This window comes from Mastigoproctus giganteus, chromosome 3, assembly GCF_048544385.1.
Source record: "Mastigoproctus giganteus isolate SK-2022 chromosome 3, ASM4854438v1, whole genome shotgun sequence".
NCBI lineage: Eukaryota > Metazoa > Arthropoda > Arachnida > Uropygi > Thelyphonidae > Mastigoproctus > Mastigoproctus giganteus.
The window spans coordinates 84,959,230-84,978,781 of NC_143577.1; the positions used below are offsets into that span (position 1 = coordinate 84,959,230).

Sequence of the window (19,552 nt, forward strand, 5' to 3'; positions counted from 1 at the left end):
ACTGATGATATTTTTGCTTCTCTGACAATCTTAAAAACATTCAACAACTTTTCCATGAAATTATAATAGTAGTTAAGACTTTTAGCCAAAATGCAGCTTCTGAGCGAATCAGTGGGCTTATTTTTAACAAACACATTCATGTGCACAAGTTAATGAAGGGTATTCCTGTTCGTGATTGCCCGGAATATGTTGGATGCTTTGCATTATTAGTTCCCAGAAGTATACTAAAATTTTCTCAAGAGTATCATGTCATTTTTTTTTGAAATACAGATTACAGATGAACTGCGATCTGTTTTTGGGAATCTTTGTTTGTAAGTTATTCGTTTACTGACCTGCGCAAATAGTATAATATAATATTAATGTTAAATGATATTAATAATATTTGGTAAGATTTTTGCATAATTTCAATTATATTTGTTTATTGGATCATTAGTGACATCGAAATATTAACGGAAGTGGATCGGACGTTTGGAGATATTCCAATAAAGTTAATACTGAAAAAAAGTAAAAAATTCTATTTCGCAGACAACGAGGAAAGTATGCATGTCAATCTTTAGTAATCCCCCATTTGTTCGACACATTTCCTCCAACTTTGCACAGTATTCGTCGAAAGAAGTTTTGTGATTAGATTTATGATCTGCTTCAGGATTCCTCGAGAGAAGAAGTTGTGTGATTAGTGATGAAGCCATTAGTGTACTACCACCATGACCTCTTCATCTGACAAGAGGTAATGACCTCTTCATGCATCTTTTAGTTGCTTAAAAAGGTGAAAATCGCATGGGGCTAAGTATGGTGAATAATGAGATGGGGTAATGCCACAAACTTTATTATGTTATACCGCCCGTTATACGGTAAATCTATTTGAATCATTATTGAACCGGCGGTGGCAGAACGGGCATTATCATGCTTCAGGGACACCCCTGAAGACAGCAAACCAAGGTTTCGTTTGAACTGCTAAATTAAACTTAAAAAGATATATAATAAATTTTCTGTTTATATTCCGGGAGGACCACATAAGGTGAGAAGAGTTCACATGATAGAGAGAGTATAAGAACATGACATTTAGCAGTCATGCAGGCTAAACCGCGGTCAACTGCTAGTTTTAACTGGCCCAGAAGCACATCGCAATATTTGTGATTCGTAATTCCCCCCCTCTCCCCCCACACATAATGTTCCAGAATCTCTCGTTTCTGATATTAGAATACAGGGAGTAACACTTTTCTGACATGCTTGTGTACGGACTTTCTTTGGTCGAGGTATAGCCTACTCTAAACTTGAGCTTTGCTTTTTGATTTGTGATAGTGCACTCAGAATTCATCTCCGGTCCCTATTTGTGTTCTAAGAAGGCATCTTCTTCTCGCTCATACCATGCAAGAAGCATGAAACACAAATTAAATTGTCGCTACTTCAATTCTGCTCTGAAACGCCAAGGAATTCATCGAGCACACGCGTTTCGAAAGTGCAACACTACGCTAACGGTGCTTTACCCGTGAACCAACACTAATCTTGCATGCTGTGGCAGTTTCTTCAACAGTAATGCGACGGATTCGGATTGTTATTATTATTATTATTATTATTATTAGCCATATGGTGCAAGGAAGCCTGAGGCTTATGCTGCACCAGCCAAAAAAAAAAAAAAAAAAATCCTTCTATGAGTTCTTCCACTATGATTTCTAGTGTTGTCACGACACGATGTACTTGCCCTAGTCGGGGAGAATCTTCAACACCTTCAATACTGCTCTTAAACTTATTCACTTTCGTACTTGACTCATGTACACTTCACCATACTGATCCAACATTCTGCGATAAATTTCAGCAGGTTTTATTCCTTCTGCATTGAAAAATCGGATTACAGATCGCATTTCTATCTTGTGCACGACTGCTAGAGTGCCGCCATCTTGAGAACTGACTGTTTCCAAATAACACCAGCAACACAGAGCCATGTGGGCGCTCAACGTTGTTAAGAGACTTCCATCAATAATTTGACATAAGGTTATCATCAGGTTTTGCGTAATATACATTCATGATGGTTTTGCGGTTTTAATTTGAATGGCCTTTGTAATGTAAAAAAAAAGCTCTAAGTTAATTTGTTGTAAAGGATCACCAACAGGTGGCTTTCATGAACATTTCGATCTGGTGCACAAAATTGCTTTAGATGGAACATATAAGTTTTGGAAAGAGAGTAGTGTATTAAGCAACAAATCGACTGGTGTTATGCTTTTCTAAAGCTTGCTTTTTTGAAACAGTCAGGACTGTTTTAATAGTTCAAATTGGAGTTATTCTTTAATGAGAACATAAGGTAATGGATTTGCAAAACTTGAATGAGATTTACCAGTATCGAAGCAAGGTTTTAAAATGTTTCATACTTGCCCGTTTTCTGCCTGACTTCAATCACTTAACAATCGGTTTGCATTAAACCGAGGAACCTTTTCGCAAAATATGTGATTTGGTATTGCTTCAATTCTCTCGGATTAGGTATCACAGTTCCAAGTATGTACACGTCAAAGTTAAGTTCTAGTAAAATTATTAAAATTGTTATTGTCTCGTTCTCGACTTCTGCTCCAAACTGATTCGTTAATGAATGAATGAGTGAAAGCGAAAACAGCACTTACACTAAGTATAGACCTATTCAAAACTGGGTCACTTATTTCTGAAGGCAAGTTTCATATGTAATGCATCATCATTAAACCCCTCAGATATATCAACCTAAGTATAACCACATAGCGGTCCTTTAACACTGCCCTTTCATATCGTCTTCCTTTACTTAAGACTTGAAAGCTCACTTTTCATGCATACGTAGATGACGTCAAACTTTTTTTTATGCGTTTTGTGTTTTTAGTTTATTTTATCCCTTTGCGAATAGCTTATGTTAAAAAATCTTGCTAGTTTAAAAACACTTTAGGATGTTATGCCTCACAACTTCATTTAATTCAGCAAAGGTTTAAAATTAATGTTTCATTAATTAATTGGACTCGCTCTTTTTTTTTTTTTTTTTGAAAACCTGTTATAAGGACATGTTAGTTATCAAATTTTAATCGGACTACTAAACGAAGTGACTTCAGTCCTTCCGAACTGTGTGGAAAAGGCCGGGGTTGGAATCTCGTCAAACACGCGAGGAATTTTAAGGATTTTTTTTTTTTAATTTTTTATTTTTATGGACTTTTTATGGATTTTTTAAGTTTTTTTTTTTAATTAAATTCTCGGAAACTCGATTTTCTTCCTGAAAATAGCAAACTGACCGAAGAATATATGTTATTGTGGATACAGTAAACCAGCGCCTTGGTATTTCATGAAGTTACTAACTTCATGTAATTTTCAAATTTTGAGTCGATTTCCGCTACATTAAGACATTCTATAATTTATCTAAGGTACTAATAGAACCAATGTATCTGCGAAAAGATCTAAACCTTATTTTTTCTGGCAGGATCTCAGTTATCGGTTGCTTCAATCATTACTCATTTTAGTTGCTCTAATTAGTCGCTCTATGATTCCTTTCACTTTAAAGGTGGTACTTGTGCATATGTTCTTTCTAAAATTCCTTGCCAGACTTATCCGGCATCTCCTCTATTTGGTCTCCTCTATATTAATTTATTTACACTAGTTCTGTCAAATTCATCTGTTGCTTCTATCTCTCTCCCAACTCTACAAATCATTCAGAACTTTTTGACTTCCTTTCTTTGAAACGAGCTTCCACCAATCTAATTTACTAATAGTGAGGTGATTCTCCTCATCGATATAATATCCACAATACCATTTGGCTTCAGTTTTCTCGTTAACGGACCCTCTGACCGAGACACTGAGGCTTTTATAAATACTCATAACTTTACATGACTTCTCATATAATTACCAGAGTACAAGCAATCCTAACCACACACACACACACACACACACGTCCAACTGCCTTAATATTTTCCTCACTATCAGCCCAAGTACACAATTAATGTTAGCGGTCCTCCAGATATCTCAAATCTTCTCTTTCCAATCTGTTCTCTTTTCCAGTGGATTCTCTCTCTCTCTCTCTTACACACACAAAAAACGTCAAACTACTGGGTACCTGGTCTGTCTCCACGGGGCCAAGTGTGGGCAACGTTGGGCCTCAGTAGGGGCCCAACGGCTAAATGGCCAGTTGAACAACAGAACATAACACTACACATATCCAATATCCATACACTTTTAAATCTCTGGCCTCGACAGGGTACTGTCTTACACCTACAATGAAAGCAACGCGGAGCTGGGGGAAACCCCTGGTACCGTTAGACACTTTACAGAATTGGGGGAAACCCCTGGTACCGTTATTCATTTGTCATTATAAAATCACAAAATGGGATGATCTGCGTGATTTTTGCTCTTTTATTTAGTTGAATTACTGTTTTAAATCTTCTGATCCTAATGTTTCCTCACATCATGTCGGTAAAATTTTTTTGTAGGAATAAAATCCTTTTTCTCCACTCCATCCTAAAATCTAGCCTTTCATATAACCTTTGTTTTCCAATAAATATTCCAAAGCTATTCAAGAAAAGAATGTAGCATATCGCAATTGGTGTAATCCAAATCTCCGGGTTAATTTTTTGCCTACACGATCGTCTCTTCTCAAAAGTTGCAAAACAATTATTAATCAATCCCCGAAACTCGGGGATTGATTAATAATTGTTTTGCAGATTGATTAATAATTGTTTCCTGTTTTCCAGCAAACAGGAAAATCGACCATAGAACACACATTACATATAGAAGGCAATATGGTCTAAGTTGCTTTTGCGCCCAAAACCCTATATTATCAACAAAAACAACTATACCAAACACACTCCATTCAGTGCCTCCTGTTAACCTTCGTGCGTAGCACAGTTGGTAGAATCGCCGTCCTCCCCACACTGGGTGGAAAAGACCTGAGTTCAAATCCCGTGAATGACGAGAGGAATTTTTATGGGCCTTTTTCATAACGTGGCTGAGTTAGTTGGTCTCAGCAAACATACACTCAATTTACAGCCAGTATACACGGAGCACATGGCCTTAGTCGCTGATGCTCCTAAAACCTAACAATAAGAGCTTTCCGTTATCTTCCATAAAAAGGATATTGGCAGAATTTTGAACAATGTTTGATAGAAGAAAACTCCAGCAGGTTTTGATAGAACTTTTTCACTTGTTTCAAAGTCACTTTTTTGTTCTGTCGCCTTCTGCACTTTCTTGTTTACTACTGTTTGTCCTCCTGCTAGAAAATTTGATCATATTCTGCCAGTTTCCAAAAAAAAAAAAAAAAAAAAAGGCGACAAACCTCTCCCATCCAATTATCGTTCCGTTGTTCTTCCCTCTACTCTTTTCCTATATTAATGGTGAAATCTATAACTCTTAAATTATCTGGGAACCTTCTATGTGGTCATTGGTCACCAATATGGATTCCGTCAGTGTCGATCCACTAGTGATATATTGGCGTACGTTACTTACCGTTGGACAAATTCCAAGGAAGCAAATTTAATAAGTTAATCTTGGCATTTGTAAGTATTTTGATTGTGTTTGGCAAAAAAAAGTTTTTTTTTTTTTTTTTTTTTTTTGTAATTTGACATCAATGTTTCCTCTGACTGCTCACTGCGGGTGAAAAGGGATGGCTATCTGTCTTCTAACTTCTCAACTAATGCGGATGTTTCCTAAGATTCGGCTCTTTCTCCAACTTTTTTCCTCTCTTGTGTATTAATGAACATCCATTGCAAATCCAAGTTTTTTCTGATAATATCACAGTGCATTCCATTTTCCAGTGTGAGGAAATTTGACCTGTAAAACCTTCAACTTTTCGAATATTCACTACCAGTTACTTAAATACTGATCTCAAAGTAACTCTCCATTGGGATGAAGAACAGTTAATTAACTTCAATGCAACTAAAATTCAGTCCTGTCTTATTTATCGGGAAAAGAAAAGTCCACTACTCTCACGCTTATCTTCAGTGATATTCAGATTTCTAGATGAGAGCACATATCAGTATTTGGGATAATACCATGACTTATTCTCTCTTGGCATAAGTACCTCACGGATATCGCTTCCTCTGCATAAAAAAAAAAAAAAATTGTTTCATTTATCGCTCTTGACGTTGCTATTTTCTGAACACCTACTGACTATGGACAAGTCTGAAATTTGTCCTACTGCAGAATAATGTTTCTACATCTCAGATGGTGCCCTCAAAGTCTCTCTTAAGTTCCCAGGCACTATTCAAAAGAGTACCTGTCTTCTACGAAGTCTCTCTTCACTCTCGTTTTGTAGACGTTCCATTCATGCTGCGTGTCTTTTCTCCAGATATTTTCATTGGCGCTCTTTTTCTGAATTGACATCAGTAATTCCCCTTCTGTTTCCCAAACGAGTCCGAACACATGCCATAACTGGTCAGCGGCCATTCACTGTTAAACTCAAAATTCACAGAATTAACTTTTCACCTTCCTCATATCCATTTTACTTCGGAACAATCATCGTTCCCATGCATTTCCTGAAAATTACGACCTACAAAAATTCGAGTCTAATGTCAACAAGTCTTTTCAGCCTTCAACCCAAACACGGTACCAAGAACTATGTTGTCTTATACTTTTCGCGTTCGGGGGTTTCATAAAAAAAAAATTGCATTAGGGCTTAACACGCGCGCAAGCACGCTGGCTCGCACACGCGCAAGGAATTCCTATGGGCTTTTTTCACAACATGGTTGAGTTGGTCGGCCTCATGAGTAGGTTGTATTTTTTTGCTCTCGGAAACTCGAGTTTTTTGTTCAGCAAACAGACATAATTTGGAGTTCTTAACTTCTGAGCCTTAGTTGCTTTAGCGCGTAGCACATATTCTCTCTCTCTCTCTCTCTCTCTCTCTCTCTCTCTCTCTCTACTAAAGTTGTCAACACTCAATCAAGTGTTTTCTTAAGCTTACTCAATTAAATGGTAATTTCATTAAACACACTTTAACCATGTTAATAAGACTAGATAACGTTTATCGGGGTTGCGTTATATAAGCAAAAGTTATTTTGGACGTGGAAAAATGTATAATAATGAAAATCAATTTACAATTAACAACCCGCAGAAAACCAAAACCCTACTTACATTATTAGAAGAAATTTCACATATTAAGTCCAAGCTCGTACCAATCAAAACAACACTGTTTATAATTCGTATTTATCGCAGTAGGGTTAAAAAGGTCGCTTCGTTTGACTCGTAGGTCGAGGTAGTGATTTTCTCAGGTCTCAAAGGAGAAAAAACAAACTCTACGTATATTTTCAAAGTAGGAAAAAAAAGTAGACTACAGGAATTAAACTGAAAGAAACGCGCACATTTTAACACGTAACACATCACGCGGAACACACCCACTCCACTACATGGTGTCCCGAAGGGCGAATAATAGAGAAAACTTGAGACAAGTCGCAGTCAACCGACACAGCAGAACTTTCAGAGAGAGAAGCACAACAGAAATGGTGTAAGCTGAGAAGTGGTTAAGCCGACAGAGCTCGTCCGCGTGCTGCGAGGCCAAGGAACCCTCCCAGCATCTCCTGTCCTGCGCTGGGTGCTGCAGGTTATATTTGGAAAGTCTATTTTTAAGGCACGCTGGAAATCAAACGCAATTGACCCGGCAAGCTTGCTTCTATTCGAATACTTCGTATCGTTTCTTTGATCCTTTTTGAAGAGCAAATCTGAAGGTTAAGTTGTGTATGGAAGAGGGGTGGGAGAATCGTGCGAGGCCATCTGATGGGGGATGCTGCTCTATAGGTTAGTAAAGGGATGTGCAACTCCTACACAAATAAAATGAATGCTTTAGCTGCAATCTTCGACACAGTTTTTTTTTTTTTTTTTTCCTTCTCTCTCTCTCTCTCCTTTATGAGCACGTGGCAGGGATCGCTTTCGTGCGCGTGAACAGCTCCGACCATATAATCTCCTCCATAGGCGTGGCGTTGGTTTCTGCCTACTTGTTTAGCCACGGTGTTGATTTGGTTGATTGTTTGAGGTGACCTGACTGGCGATATCGAATTTTCTGTTTTAGATCCTGGTGTGACGTCACTTATACGTAGAAATAAAACGGAGTTTTTTCTTAACTGCCTCGTGCAGTGACACGACTTGATTGAAAGTATATATCGAAATCTTTAAAGTGAGTTATTTTAACAGTATGATATGAAACGTTTAATGATTACGCTGTTATTCAAGTTTAAAACGCCGTATGGATAAAAATTATTTAATCATTATTCTTATAGCGTAATAATCATTTAATTTTAATGATTCGTACATTGTTTATAATTTATTATGCTTAATAATTAATTATGCATTTCAAATTATAGAAGGCACTGCACTTAATCGCAATAATATTATTAAAATACTTATGTTTTGAAATTCTGTTTATATATATATAAATAATTCTTATATTTTTAAAAATTATTCTTAAGTTCTTCTTTATTCTTAAAAATTAACAACATTAACTTATATATAAATCTGTGATTTATAAATTATAATTAACACTTACAAATATCACTTAAACACATTTCTAACTGACTTAAAACGGTAAAACATGGTAATTACTTCTCGAAGAAGGTCCAATGTTGTGAGCACTATAATGGGGGGAGGGGGACTTTTCAGTTTTGAGAGTTATAAGCGGGTCGACCGGGCTAGCCAGGTGGGTAAAGTGCCTGCCTGGTAACACAAAGGTCGTGGGTTCGAATCCTACCTCGGGCTTGGATCAGTGTAAAATGCAGAAACTTTTGGAGGTGCATTATGGCCAGCCACAGAAGCCGATGCGCAAATAACTAACACACACAAAAAAAAAAAAAAAAAAGTTATAAGCGGCCGCTGATTTTTCCTGTGCTTAAAGTCACATATCTGCTGACCCTTCTCTTCAAAAGAAAGAATTTCTTCTACTTGTAATGTTAAGCATATTATTTATTCTTGTCCGAAGTTGTTCTTAATTCTGGGAATTTATACAAGTTATACGCGGTTTTTTTTTTTTTTTTCTGTTCGTGCGAGTCTGCAGCCTCGTATGTTCAGAGCTGGATTGCTTGTGACGCGTATAAGTATAGATCAATAACTACGAATAGTTAATAAATACTGAATAACCTGTGTGCCGTAAGCAGGAAACCTCATACCTGTAATGAATCAAGTATACAGCAGTTATTCGATTGTTTCTTTCTATATATATGATGTGAAATTAAAGGGACTCTTCCAGCAGTGACGGCACAGATAATACGGTTTTGCATTCTCTAAATCTTTCGCCCTGAAGACGCATTCACTCGCAATCTAACGGTTTTTCAGTTATCTGCATTGAATTGCGTTACAAATCCAAAGAAATGAATCTCACAAATTTTGAATCTAATTTAATGAATCAAAATTTTATACACGACGAAAATTAAAATTTGGAAAGCAGGTAACTTCTACAGGGTATGACACCTCCTTCCTTGATTAGGTTCTCTTCTGAGTCATAAAATCTCCCTCATGTATTACTTTGTAAAATAAGTTCTTCAGTTAATTTAATCAATTTTATTTTCATTTCTTAGATCACAAATGAAACACAATAAACCTTATTAGTCAATCTTACAGTACTGTACTTAAACTATGCCACGTCTTTCTTTCTTAAGTCCTAATGAACATCTTTTGGAAAACATCAATGTTTCAGTAATAAATATTACGACCACCAGCATGTCCTCCCGGGTAGGTAGCACAGTTCATCATCTTCCTCTACATATCGGGTGGGGAAGACCTGAGTTCGAATTACATCAATGACAGGTGGAACTTTTATGGGCCTTTTTCGCAAGGTTACATCGGGTTTTCCGTCCAGAAAACAAGAAAGTCGACCACAGAACACACGCAGTTCACATAATAATTACGGTGTAATATGGTCTAAGCCGCTGATGGTCGTTAAAAAAAACAAAAAAACCTTCATAACTCAGAGTACAATGATCATAGTAATCAGTGTAGCAATACTTTAACCTTCTATTCTTTGTATAACCCTAACAGTTCTTAGAACGTACCAACTTCCCAATAATCAGGTTAGCACTACTTTAACCTTCTATTTCTTCCTTGTCATTCGAGTGTTCCAACACTTCATGGAACACTCCAATCTAAATTGTCCCTTTTACAATTCTATGGGAGACCTAATTTTTAACTCGGACTAGCAATTCTAGTTCAATACTGTGCATAGTTATTCAACCATACTTATAATCGTTACTGTTTGATGAACTTATTAACATTTCATTTAATAAGCAATTTAAAACATCAACATCTTATGCCGTACGGTACTGTGCTACTGTTGATTACACTATGTAAAAAAATTTAAAAAATCCTGTTTATATGGATTTCTTGGTGTTAATTTATGAAGTGGGGTTAGGGCGATTTCGAATATTACCTTAGGTTTTGCATAGCATCAGTGGTTTGCCCAGAAATAAAAGAAAAGTAAGTATGCAATAATATTTTATAGTATCAACAATTTTTAACTTCTCTACAAAAGAGTATTAATATTTGCCAAAAAAACCCCGAGGAAATCACAAATTAAAAAGTAGAAATCCCCCTCTGCTTAATTAAAATCTATAAACATAGCGGAATGATTTTGGAATAATACGTCAGGTCAATAATACGTTAAAAAGTTACCCGTCTCTCCAAATACAGTATTGTTCAATTTGACTCCTAGCAGAATTTTAAGGCATTCTGTCTTTTTCAGTAGCTGAGATCTAACTGGGTTCTTAGCAAATTATAGTGTGTTTAGGGTCTAACAGCACCAGGGGTTCCCCCATTTCCGCTAATTATAATTACCTCCTAAGATCTTTGAACAAGTGGTGGGAGGAAGTGAGGGAAGGGTATGGACTTTCTTTGTTTCAGCATCGCGTTAATCGCCATCTTCAGCACGCCCACTTCTGTGGCTACCTTGGAAGAGACTAGTTCCTTTTCTCCAGAATTGATCTTGCATACTTCTGTTTATCTTAATGGCATTGCTAAAGCCATATATTTTTTCTTTTCACTTTAATTTAGAAGCTAAAAGACAAGATTTCGTAGCTTTCATAGGAGACAGCGATCGAGGATTTTCCTGTTTGATATGCTCTGACTGCTGCTCCATTTTTCAGCATAAGCAGCAATTTGATGGAACCTAATGTCGAAAATTTGCCTCACTACTATCCTGTCTCGTCATTCTAATAATATTAAGACCACGACCCTATGCACCCTACCCTCGTAGGTAGCACAGTTGGTAGATTGCTGTCCTCCCCACACCGGGTGGAAAAGACCAGAGTTAGAATCCTGTCGATTCTGACTCGGGTCTTTTCCACCCGGTGTGGAAAATTTTTTATGGGCCTTTTTCGCAACATGGCTGAGTTGGTCTCAGGCGAGGGTAGCATGGTTTTTCGTCCAGCAAACAGAAAATCAACCTCAAAACACACAATTTACAGACAATATACACGGAGCAACATGGCCTTAGTTGCCGATGCTTCTAAAATCCACTAACAACAACGATGCAACCTACTCGCTTCAATGAAAAATTAAACTACCTCGAATTATTTGAAACGCTATGATTATCTGGTTTCGGCTCGACTTATAATCAATAGCTGTTCCTCATTCAGTTTTTTTTTTCCCTCTAAATGAATCCCTAACAAATTTCTATTGACTGTGCTCACAGGCTCGAACCCCCCCCCCCCTTAATGGTCAATCTTTCCAATTTGTCCATTAGTGTGTTTATTAGATTTTAAATTTACAACCATGGTAAATTATTCCAGGAAGACTTACGTAACGGCATGAAAACTTTTGAAAGGCAAGAAAACTTTTGAAAGGCCCTCTGAATCGGACTGTAGTAATCCGATCTCAGGCGGAGGGGTAGAAGTGGCTTCCCCAATAAGTTATTCTTGCTTTTAAGCCAGCACAACATTCAAATCGGTAGATGAATGCTATTTTGACATAATAATCGACAAACTATATTAACTGGGTCACCATGAGAACTGCCCTCGTGGGTAGCACAGTTGGTATAATCATCGTCCTCGCCGCACCGGGTGGAAGAGACCTGCGTTCGAATTCCGTCAATGACGGACGAATTTTTATGGGCTTTTTTCACAACACAACGTGGCTGAGTTAGGTTGGTTTGGCTTTTCTTTTTAGCTGCATTAGCAACTAAGGCCATATTTGGCACAGTTCTCTCTTAAGATAAATCCAAAAAAATCTGCACAAATGGTATTTTCCCTCAAATCAAACCCAACGCAATTAAACCTGGAAATCCACGGAACCCCCATCACCCCAGTCATCAAGCACAAAGATCTCGGCGTTATATTCGACCCTAAACTCAGTTTCAAACACCATGTTGCAGACATTCACAACAAGGTCTGCAGAGCAAGATGGCTTGCCAAACAACACCTCCTTCATGTCACAGAGCCTGAGTACACGCTCCAATACATATACCGGTTTCTGCAGCCAGCCATCACCTTCGGGTCAGAAATCTAGGCGTCGGCAACGAAAACTACGCTAAAAACCATTGCATCTGATGAGTTCTTCGGATTGCATCTGATGAGTTCTTCGGATGAGTTCTTCGGTTATTTGATTTTTAGGAGCATTAGCAACTAAGGCCATATTGCTCCGGGATATGCGGTGGTCATTTCGTGACCTTTCCGCATCCTTCGTATTTGGTGGTGACGGGCTCGAACCCCGGTCTAATCAAGAAGCGTGTGCTACGCACTGCTGCTCCTTCCCACCTGGCTACGGAGGCGCCTAAGGCTTCTTCGGTGGATCCTCTTCAAGCATAAACTGCCACCACTCATACATACTTCAGATATCACCCAACTTCTAAATTACAGAAAAGTCTCCAAACGGATATTTGCCCTCCGCTTGCTTGTGTCAATTAAAATGATAGCGGGTGAAGTCAATACGCCAAATTTTTGGCAGATGTGCAATTGGAGGATCCCCCCCAAAACCCTTAAGAGCCCTCCCCTCTCTGCAGTCTGTGGCGTGGAGGCTCAGAATAGGGGATAGATTCCTGCCCATGGAGATGCTCCACAATGTCTAGGAGATGGATGTGGACTACAAAAAGTTCATAGAGGACAAATCGTACAGAAGACGCATCATCAGGGACCAGCTTTCGTCTTCAACCGAGTGACTGCCATCGTCCTTTCATCGCTTTTCATGTGTCTTCATTTCACATGTTAATATTAATTTTAGATGTAAAATATGTAATTATACGTTTTATGTCCTGATATATGTTTTAAGTAATTCTTCTTGTATAAGTTATTTAATGTTAAACCCCTAGCATTGTCGCTGTTGTGGGTATTATTGCATCAGGCAATCATGTAACCAATCACTGCCTGCAATAAAGATATATATATATTGCTCCGGGGATATGCGGTGGTCATTCCCTGACCTTTCCGCATCCTCCTTATTTGGTGGTCACGGGCTCGAACCCCGGTCTAATCAAGACGCGTGTGCTACGCACTGCTGCTCCTGCCCACCTGGCTACGGAGGCGCCCTGAGTTAGGTGGTTTCAGGCGGGGGTAGTATGGTTACCCTCCCGGAAAACTCGTTTTTTGTCCAGTAAACAGCAAATCGACCAAAAACAGACCACAGAACACACGAAACTTACAGACATATTACGAATACATACGGCGCAAATGGCCTAAGTTGTTGATGCGCCTAAAACCCCACAGCAACCGACCAACCATGCAAACGGAATACCGCGACCAAAGTAGTCGAATCTCTAATAATCTCAAAGTAGACGTATGCCGTGATCCTGTGTAATAATGTCAAGAAACATAAAGCGAGACCTGCATGCTAATGTGGTTTGAGCAGGATTTTGCAGAATAGGATTGATCTTCAAATACCTGACTTGAATCCTGTTTAAACATCTTTGGGATGAGTGGAATGCAGGAATCCTAGTATTACCAGTTCCTCTATTCAGCTGACGACTACATTCAATAAGAGTGACAAAATATCAGCTGTTGACCGTTTTAAATCGATCGAAGCTATTCCCAGAATGATCGTGACTCCCATTGAGGTCGGACCAGACCCAGATGTAATTAAAATCCTGAGGAAGCATTAATTTTCTTCAAAGGTATTGGTGTTTTATAATTCGAGAATATTGTAAATCCAGTGCTTTAAGGTCGAGTATTTCCCGTATCTCTACCATGCCCATACCAAATTTCCCTGTGCTGCTGCTTCTGTATTGATTAAGCAAAATAGTCAGAGCCACTCGTGCATATTCTTGAATATATACATTCGGGTTCAAATATTAGTATGTTTTGATCCATGTTTGCGGCTGTTATTCAATCTGAACAGCCAAAAAGGAGAAGGAATCACTAGAAAAATCTGACCTTTAATTTCAGCTGTCCTGTGTTTGTTCAGTGAACCAATGTAAGATAACTGAACAACGGTTCCGTCGCCTATTTTGTAATCATAATTCACCATTTAATTTTCATAATCTAATCTGTAATTAAAATGAAAGCTTTATCTTTGGTTCCGATCAATACAAAGCAAGTACACTGTATGGGGAACAGTCGCTTGGCGTGTTCTCCATAAATTGTGTGTGTGAACAGCTATGCCACAGAACAAAGCTCTGAGAAGTTGTCAGATTCCACAAAGGACTGAAACGATGAGCAGAGAGAGAGAGCGCGGCTTATCTCAAAATATAACGTGTAATAGGTAGTAGGTTACCAAACATAGAAGATATAAGGGAAATTCTTCTATCGTTATTCTTGTAAACCTTATTGTTTTAAAATTAAAAACTTTTGCGAAAAAATATCGCCTACCTGCGCAAACTTTACCGACTTTTCTCTGACAGAATCGATTGTCTTAATATCAATGAACTTGGTGCATGTACTTTACTCCCAATCCCTGTTACGCAAACCACAAAGTGAAATATTTCTGGACTGCTTCCATCCAACTTATGCTATATTTATTGTACCAAAATGATATTTGTATTACATCAGAACGATGCCAAAATGAGTTTTCCCATTTCTTAATGTCGAGAGAATGGGGTGGGGGGAGCACTAAGCAGATTATAAAAATACTGCCCTTCTTAAACAAGTAGGTTTGCCACAATTTTTAGCAATAGACTTCGGAAAAATTGGATGAAAACAAATCATGTGCCTGTAAATCAGGTTTTCAGATATTAGTGGGAGAATTTTCTTATTAATATACTCAGCGTCAGCAAATTTTTCCGCTATAAAAGTGTAGATTAATTTATCATTGCTTTGGGGTAAGCATAATGATACGAAATTATCAAAAGATAAAAACAAAATAATGCGGAACGATCAAACATCAGTACAAAATAAGGCTCTCCCCCTCTTTTCTGGCAGCAGTGCAAGCTACTATACGTCTTAGTACTGAGTCAAAAAAATGTCGCCTGATATCCTCTGGAGGAATATTCCTCCATGTTCTGGGTTCATTGTTTCCTTAAAACCGCAGTGATTTTGACTGGCTGAGTCAGGAATCTTTTCTTGCTTCCCTGACTCGCTAAGGAAGCAAGATTTCACAGAACCTGTCTAACAGCATCAGAAGTATGGAAGGGGGAGAAATGACAAAAACACAGCTCCAGCTACATTCAGTGAGATTACCTGGAACAAAAATAACTGTATTTTGTTCATGGTGACTTCAGAGAAGGTACTTGTGACGAATCCTGTGTTCTATTTTAATGCAGGAACCCCTCTTTTTACCAGGTGTCCCCACAGAGATTTTTTTTCATCATTACCCTAAACTGAAACTTAACTCATCACTGAAGACAATCCATCGCCGTCCTTGATTCCAGCTGGCTCGCTCTCTACCACTTAAGTCAAAGTACATGAGAAATGTGATGATCAGAATTTGATGCAGGACACAATGTGAACGTAATTTTACCTCTAATAGTCGCCTAATAACGGCGTGTCTTGATAGTGGATTTCCCAAAGATGAATTAACGTAATCTCTAATCCTTCTCAGAGACACAAATGTGTCATTAGCAGCTTTGCCAGCAAATTATCCAATTCTGACGGGTATCTGGGACGCTGGACAACGACTGTCGATGTGTTCTGCAATTCACTGTACTAACATCGATCAGCTGTTCTCTGGTTTCGTCCAATGTTAACAGAAAATTGCCAGTTTGCTAATAAAGCCTTCGGATTCCGTTCACATTCATTTATTGAGTATACGCTGTATGTACACGTAGTCTGGAAACCTTTAAAGCTTTTCCGACAAACTTATTCATTAATCGGTTTCTTAAGAATGTAAAAAAATCTTACAGAATTCTTATGAACCATAAGAACTCCTTAACTGCTGTTTGCAGATTCATCGAAAAATTCCCAACTGAACGAGTTCCAAATTGTAAAATATTTCCTATTGTGGAGAGGCGACTTAGAGAAACAGGTACACTGAAACCATTACGAGTAAACGCTGGTACAGGCACATTTCAACTAACTGCAAATCTTGAAGAGCAAATAATTCATGCTGTTGAAGTATTACCTACCACAAGTACAAGAAGCTTCAGATCGCGCAAATGTTTTAACGGCAAGTACGGTATATGGAGGGCATTACATGAACAGCAATTGCATCCATTTCAAGCGCACTGGGAACCGCATTGTTCCCTCAAGAAAGAAACAAGCACAGTTATAAATTAAATTATAATTTAATATTTTATCTAATGATCTGGGAATAAGTAGATATTGTATTTGTTTTACAATTTTATTATGTGGTGGGTTGTTTAGATTTCGGCAGAGGCACGTAAGTCATCGTGTCTGTAAATTGCGTGTGTTCAATGTCAAATTGAATACACCCAAACAAGTTGCCCATTTTGCAGGATGGAAAAGCCAAGTTTCGGAGAGAGAAAACCAAACCCCTGTAAGAGAGCGGCGAAGTGGACAACGGTGTCCAGGGGAGGCCTTAAGTCCCACTTCCTCTTAACAGATAGCATTTTTCCACTTCGGCTAACTACGGAAGTCGAACCGAGGTATACCACAGGCCAAAAAGATTCTATGAATCTTTTAACTGAAAGATGGCAGGATAGGTGGACCTCAAGTGACACTGGAGCTGTAACTATATTGTTTGTCCCTGAAGTGAGATATGTGTGGAATAATAAAGTTACTAAGTGGTTTTTTCCTGAAATGGAGACTTTTTTTTTTTTTTTTTTAACTGGTTACGGATCTTTTAACAGCAAGCTGTTTAGTTTTGGATTAGTAGCCAACTCATCGTGTTTTTGTAGTTGTTTGGAATCCTGGAACTACATTCTTTATGACTGTCCGTTATATGAAAACTATAGGGGAGAATTAAAAAAGGAGATATCTGACTTTTATATGGGTAACGAATCTGAATATCTTGTGGATGTTAACAGGTGTAATGCATTGCAAAATTTTGCTAAATCTGTATTTAAAAAGGGAAGAGAATTATTAATTATCATAATAACTGATTGATCGATTGATTATAAGTGTACTCCACACTTTTTTTTTCCCTGACACTCAGGCAGTTTTTCTATTTTATTTTATTTTATTTTTATTTATATTTATTAATTTATTATTATTTTTATTTATTTTATAATTTTTTTCTACTGCTTGAGTGCGGAATAAATATATTTTTTTCTTTTTTTATGCGGGCTCGTAGGTTTGGGCAACCTACGAGCGGGATTCTGCTGGCACCCGCCGATCTTGTACCATGGGTGTGGGATTTTTGTACAGACAATGTTAGTGATGCAGGCCTGGCTCTTTGTGTCTGGGACGGGCGCCAGGGTGCATCTGCCCAGGTGGTGGCTGCTCCCTAGTGGCAGAGATGCCTGATTTTACACACACACACACACACACACACACACACACACACACACACACACACACACACACACTTATATTTCAGGCCGTAATATGGGATTTTGTGCCTACAGATTATATAGGAGATAGTCGTCTCAAGGCTGGGTGCCACCCTTGTCATTATGTATACATGAGTACACATGATTCGAATCGAGGTCTTTCATACACTGAGGAAAAGACTAGCCATGCTATCCATTGCGGTACTTGAAGAGGACCATCGCGGATGTTAGCTGTGTAAACATACACTATATTACTAAAGAATTTCTGTGTCATCTATGCATTTGATAATTAAAGATACGAAGAATACGAACTCTTTTATAACGCAAAATTTCTTGCTCATTACTGTTTTCTCCTAATAAGCTAATAACCTAATTATTAATTGAAATAATTAATAGGAAATAAAATATCTCAAGCATAAAAGCATATAGTATAAGGCACTGATTAATGTTGTTAATTAAGGGTTTAATTATGTTACATATGGGGGAGGTGAAGACCAATGTAACTAATTTCGAAGTAAAAAATTGCCAGTCGACATAAATTATCAATTTTTGTAGATAAACCATTATTTAACTTTATGATTTATACGAACTTCTTTACTTATTTTTGAATTTACAAAAAATAAAACTGAATTATTTGTTTCTCTTAGCGTTTGCATGAGTGATGGATTATTCCTTTTCTCCAAGGGTAATCCATCACTACGTTTACTGAAACAGAAATGCGTTACTGCACAAATTAAATATTCAGCACTACCTGATGTACTTTATATAGAGCTTTGCAGTTATTTACAACCTGGTTTCTTCTTGTTATGCATAGATAAGTATACAAGAAAATAAGCTATCAAATATTAAGGAGTTATTCAACGTTTCACCTCTTATTCCTTATAAAGTGCAAAATTATTTACTTATGCGACTAGAAATGTTGCGGATCAAAGGTATTGTCCAAGGACCATTATCGCACACCAGAGGGTTTAGTAAATTTTGAAAATTCCGACATAGACGAATAAATCATTCATGTTTCGTTTTGGACAGTGTTTGGCACCAGGTTTCTAGTCCCAGAAGGTGATACATAAAGTACAAAGAGCTTACAATGAAGTCCTGGCAGCCAATATTTTATTGACATTTGATAACCTGAACTCCTTCAGGTGAAGGAAAAGATTCGGTGTAACGGCTGGAAAAAAAAATATTTATGCTTGTACGAGTGGGGAATAGTCGCCCTCATATTAACTTTCTCCCGCAGTAAATGATTATATTTTCTTCAAAGCACAGAGAAAAGGGTGTCTCATAACAAACAATTCATTTGTAAAGATTATCTTGAAGTCATCGGCTGTATCCAGGATCGATTTTGTAGAAATTTGAAAAACGTAAGGTGTAAATATTTAGCTCTCCTTCAGTTAAAAAATAACAGCTAAAAGTGAGTCAGCATTTTGTCTTTTTTATTAACAAGGAATTTCTTTTTTCAAAAGAAAATCTAAAGAAAAACAATACATGATATATTAAAACAAAGAAAACATAAAACAAGTTACGTACGCCGTGCGTGCTCAACTTCAGGCGTACTTAACCTCACATTTCAAGCGCGTTCGATTTTTATTTCTTGGATTAATTGAATTTTTCTTCTTTTTCTGTAATTAATAAATTAAAATAATTAATAGAGGTGAAAAGTAAATACCTAATTATGATAATTAATTATACAGTAATTATATTGTCGCCAATTAACTATTTAATTAGCTAATGATATTTAAAAGTAGGAGGTTACACTTCACTGCACGCACGAACAGCTCATAATATTCGCTCAACTTTTTTTGTAATGATTTGCTTATTTCCTCTGAGAATTTA

The 19,552-nt window shown here is 37.6% G+C and overlaps 1 protein-coding gene across 1 annotated transcript in view; it reads right to left on the reverse strand.

Moving 5' to 3' along the window:
• LOC150088121 (uncharacterized) overlaps positions 1–7,441 on the reverse strand; it is a 138,378-nt gene extending 130,937 nt beyond the window's left edge. The window contains exon 1 of the mRNA XM_090370031.1: positions 7,063–7,441. The gene's annotated coding sequence lies outside the window, so the exon portion shown is untranslated. The remainder of the gene's footprint in view (positions 1–7,062) is intronic.
• Positions 7,442–19,552: the final 12,111 nt, after the last annotated feature.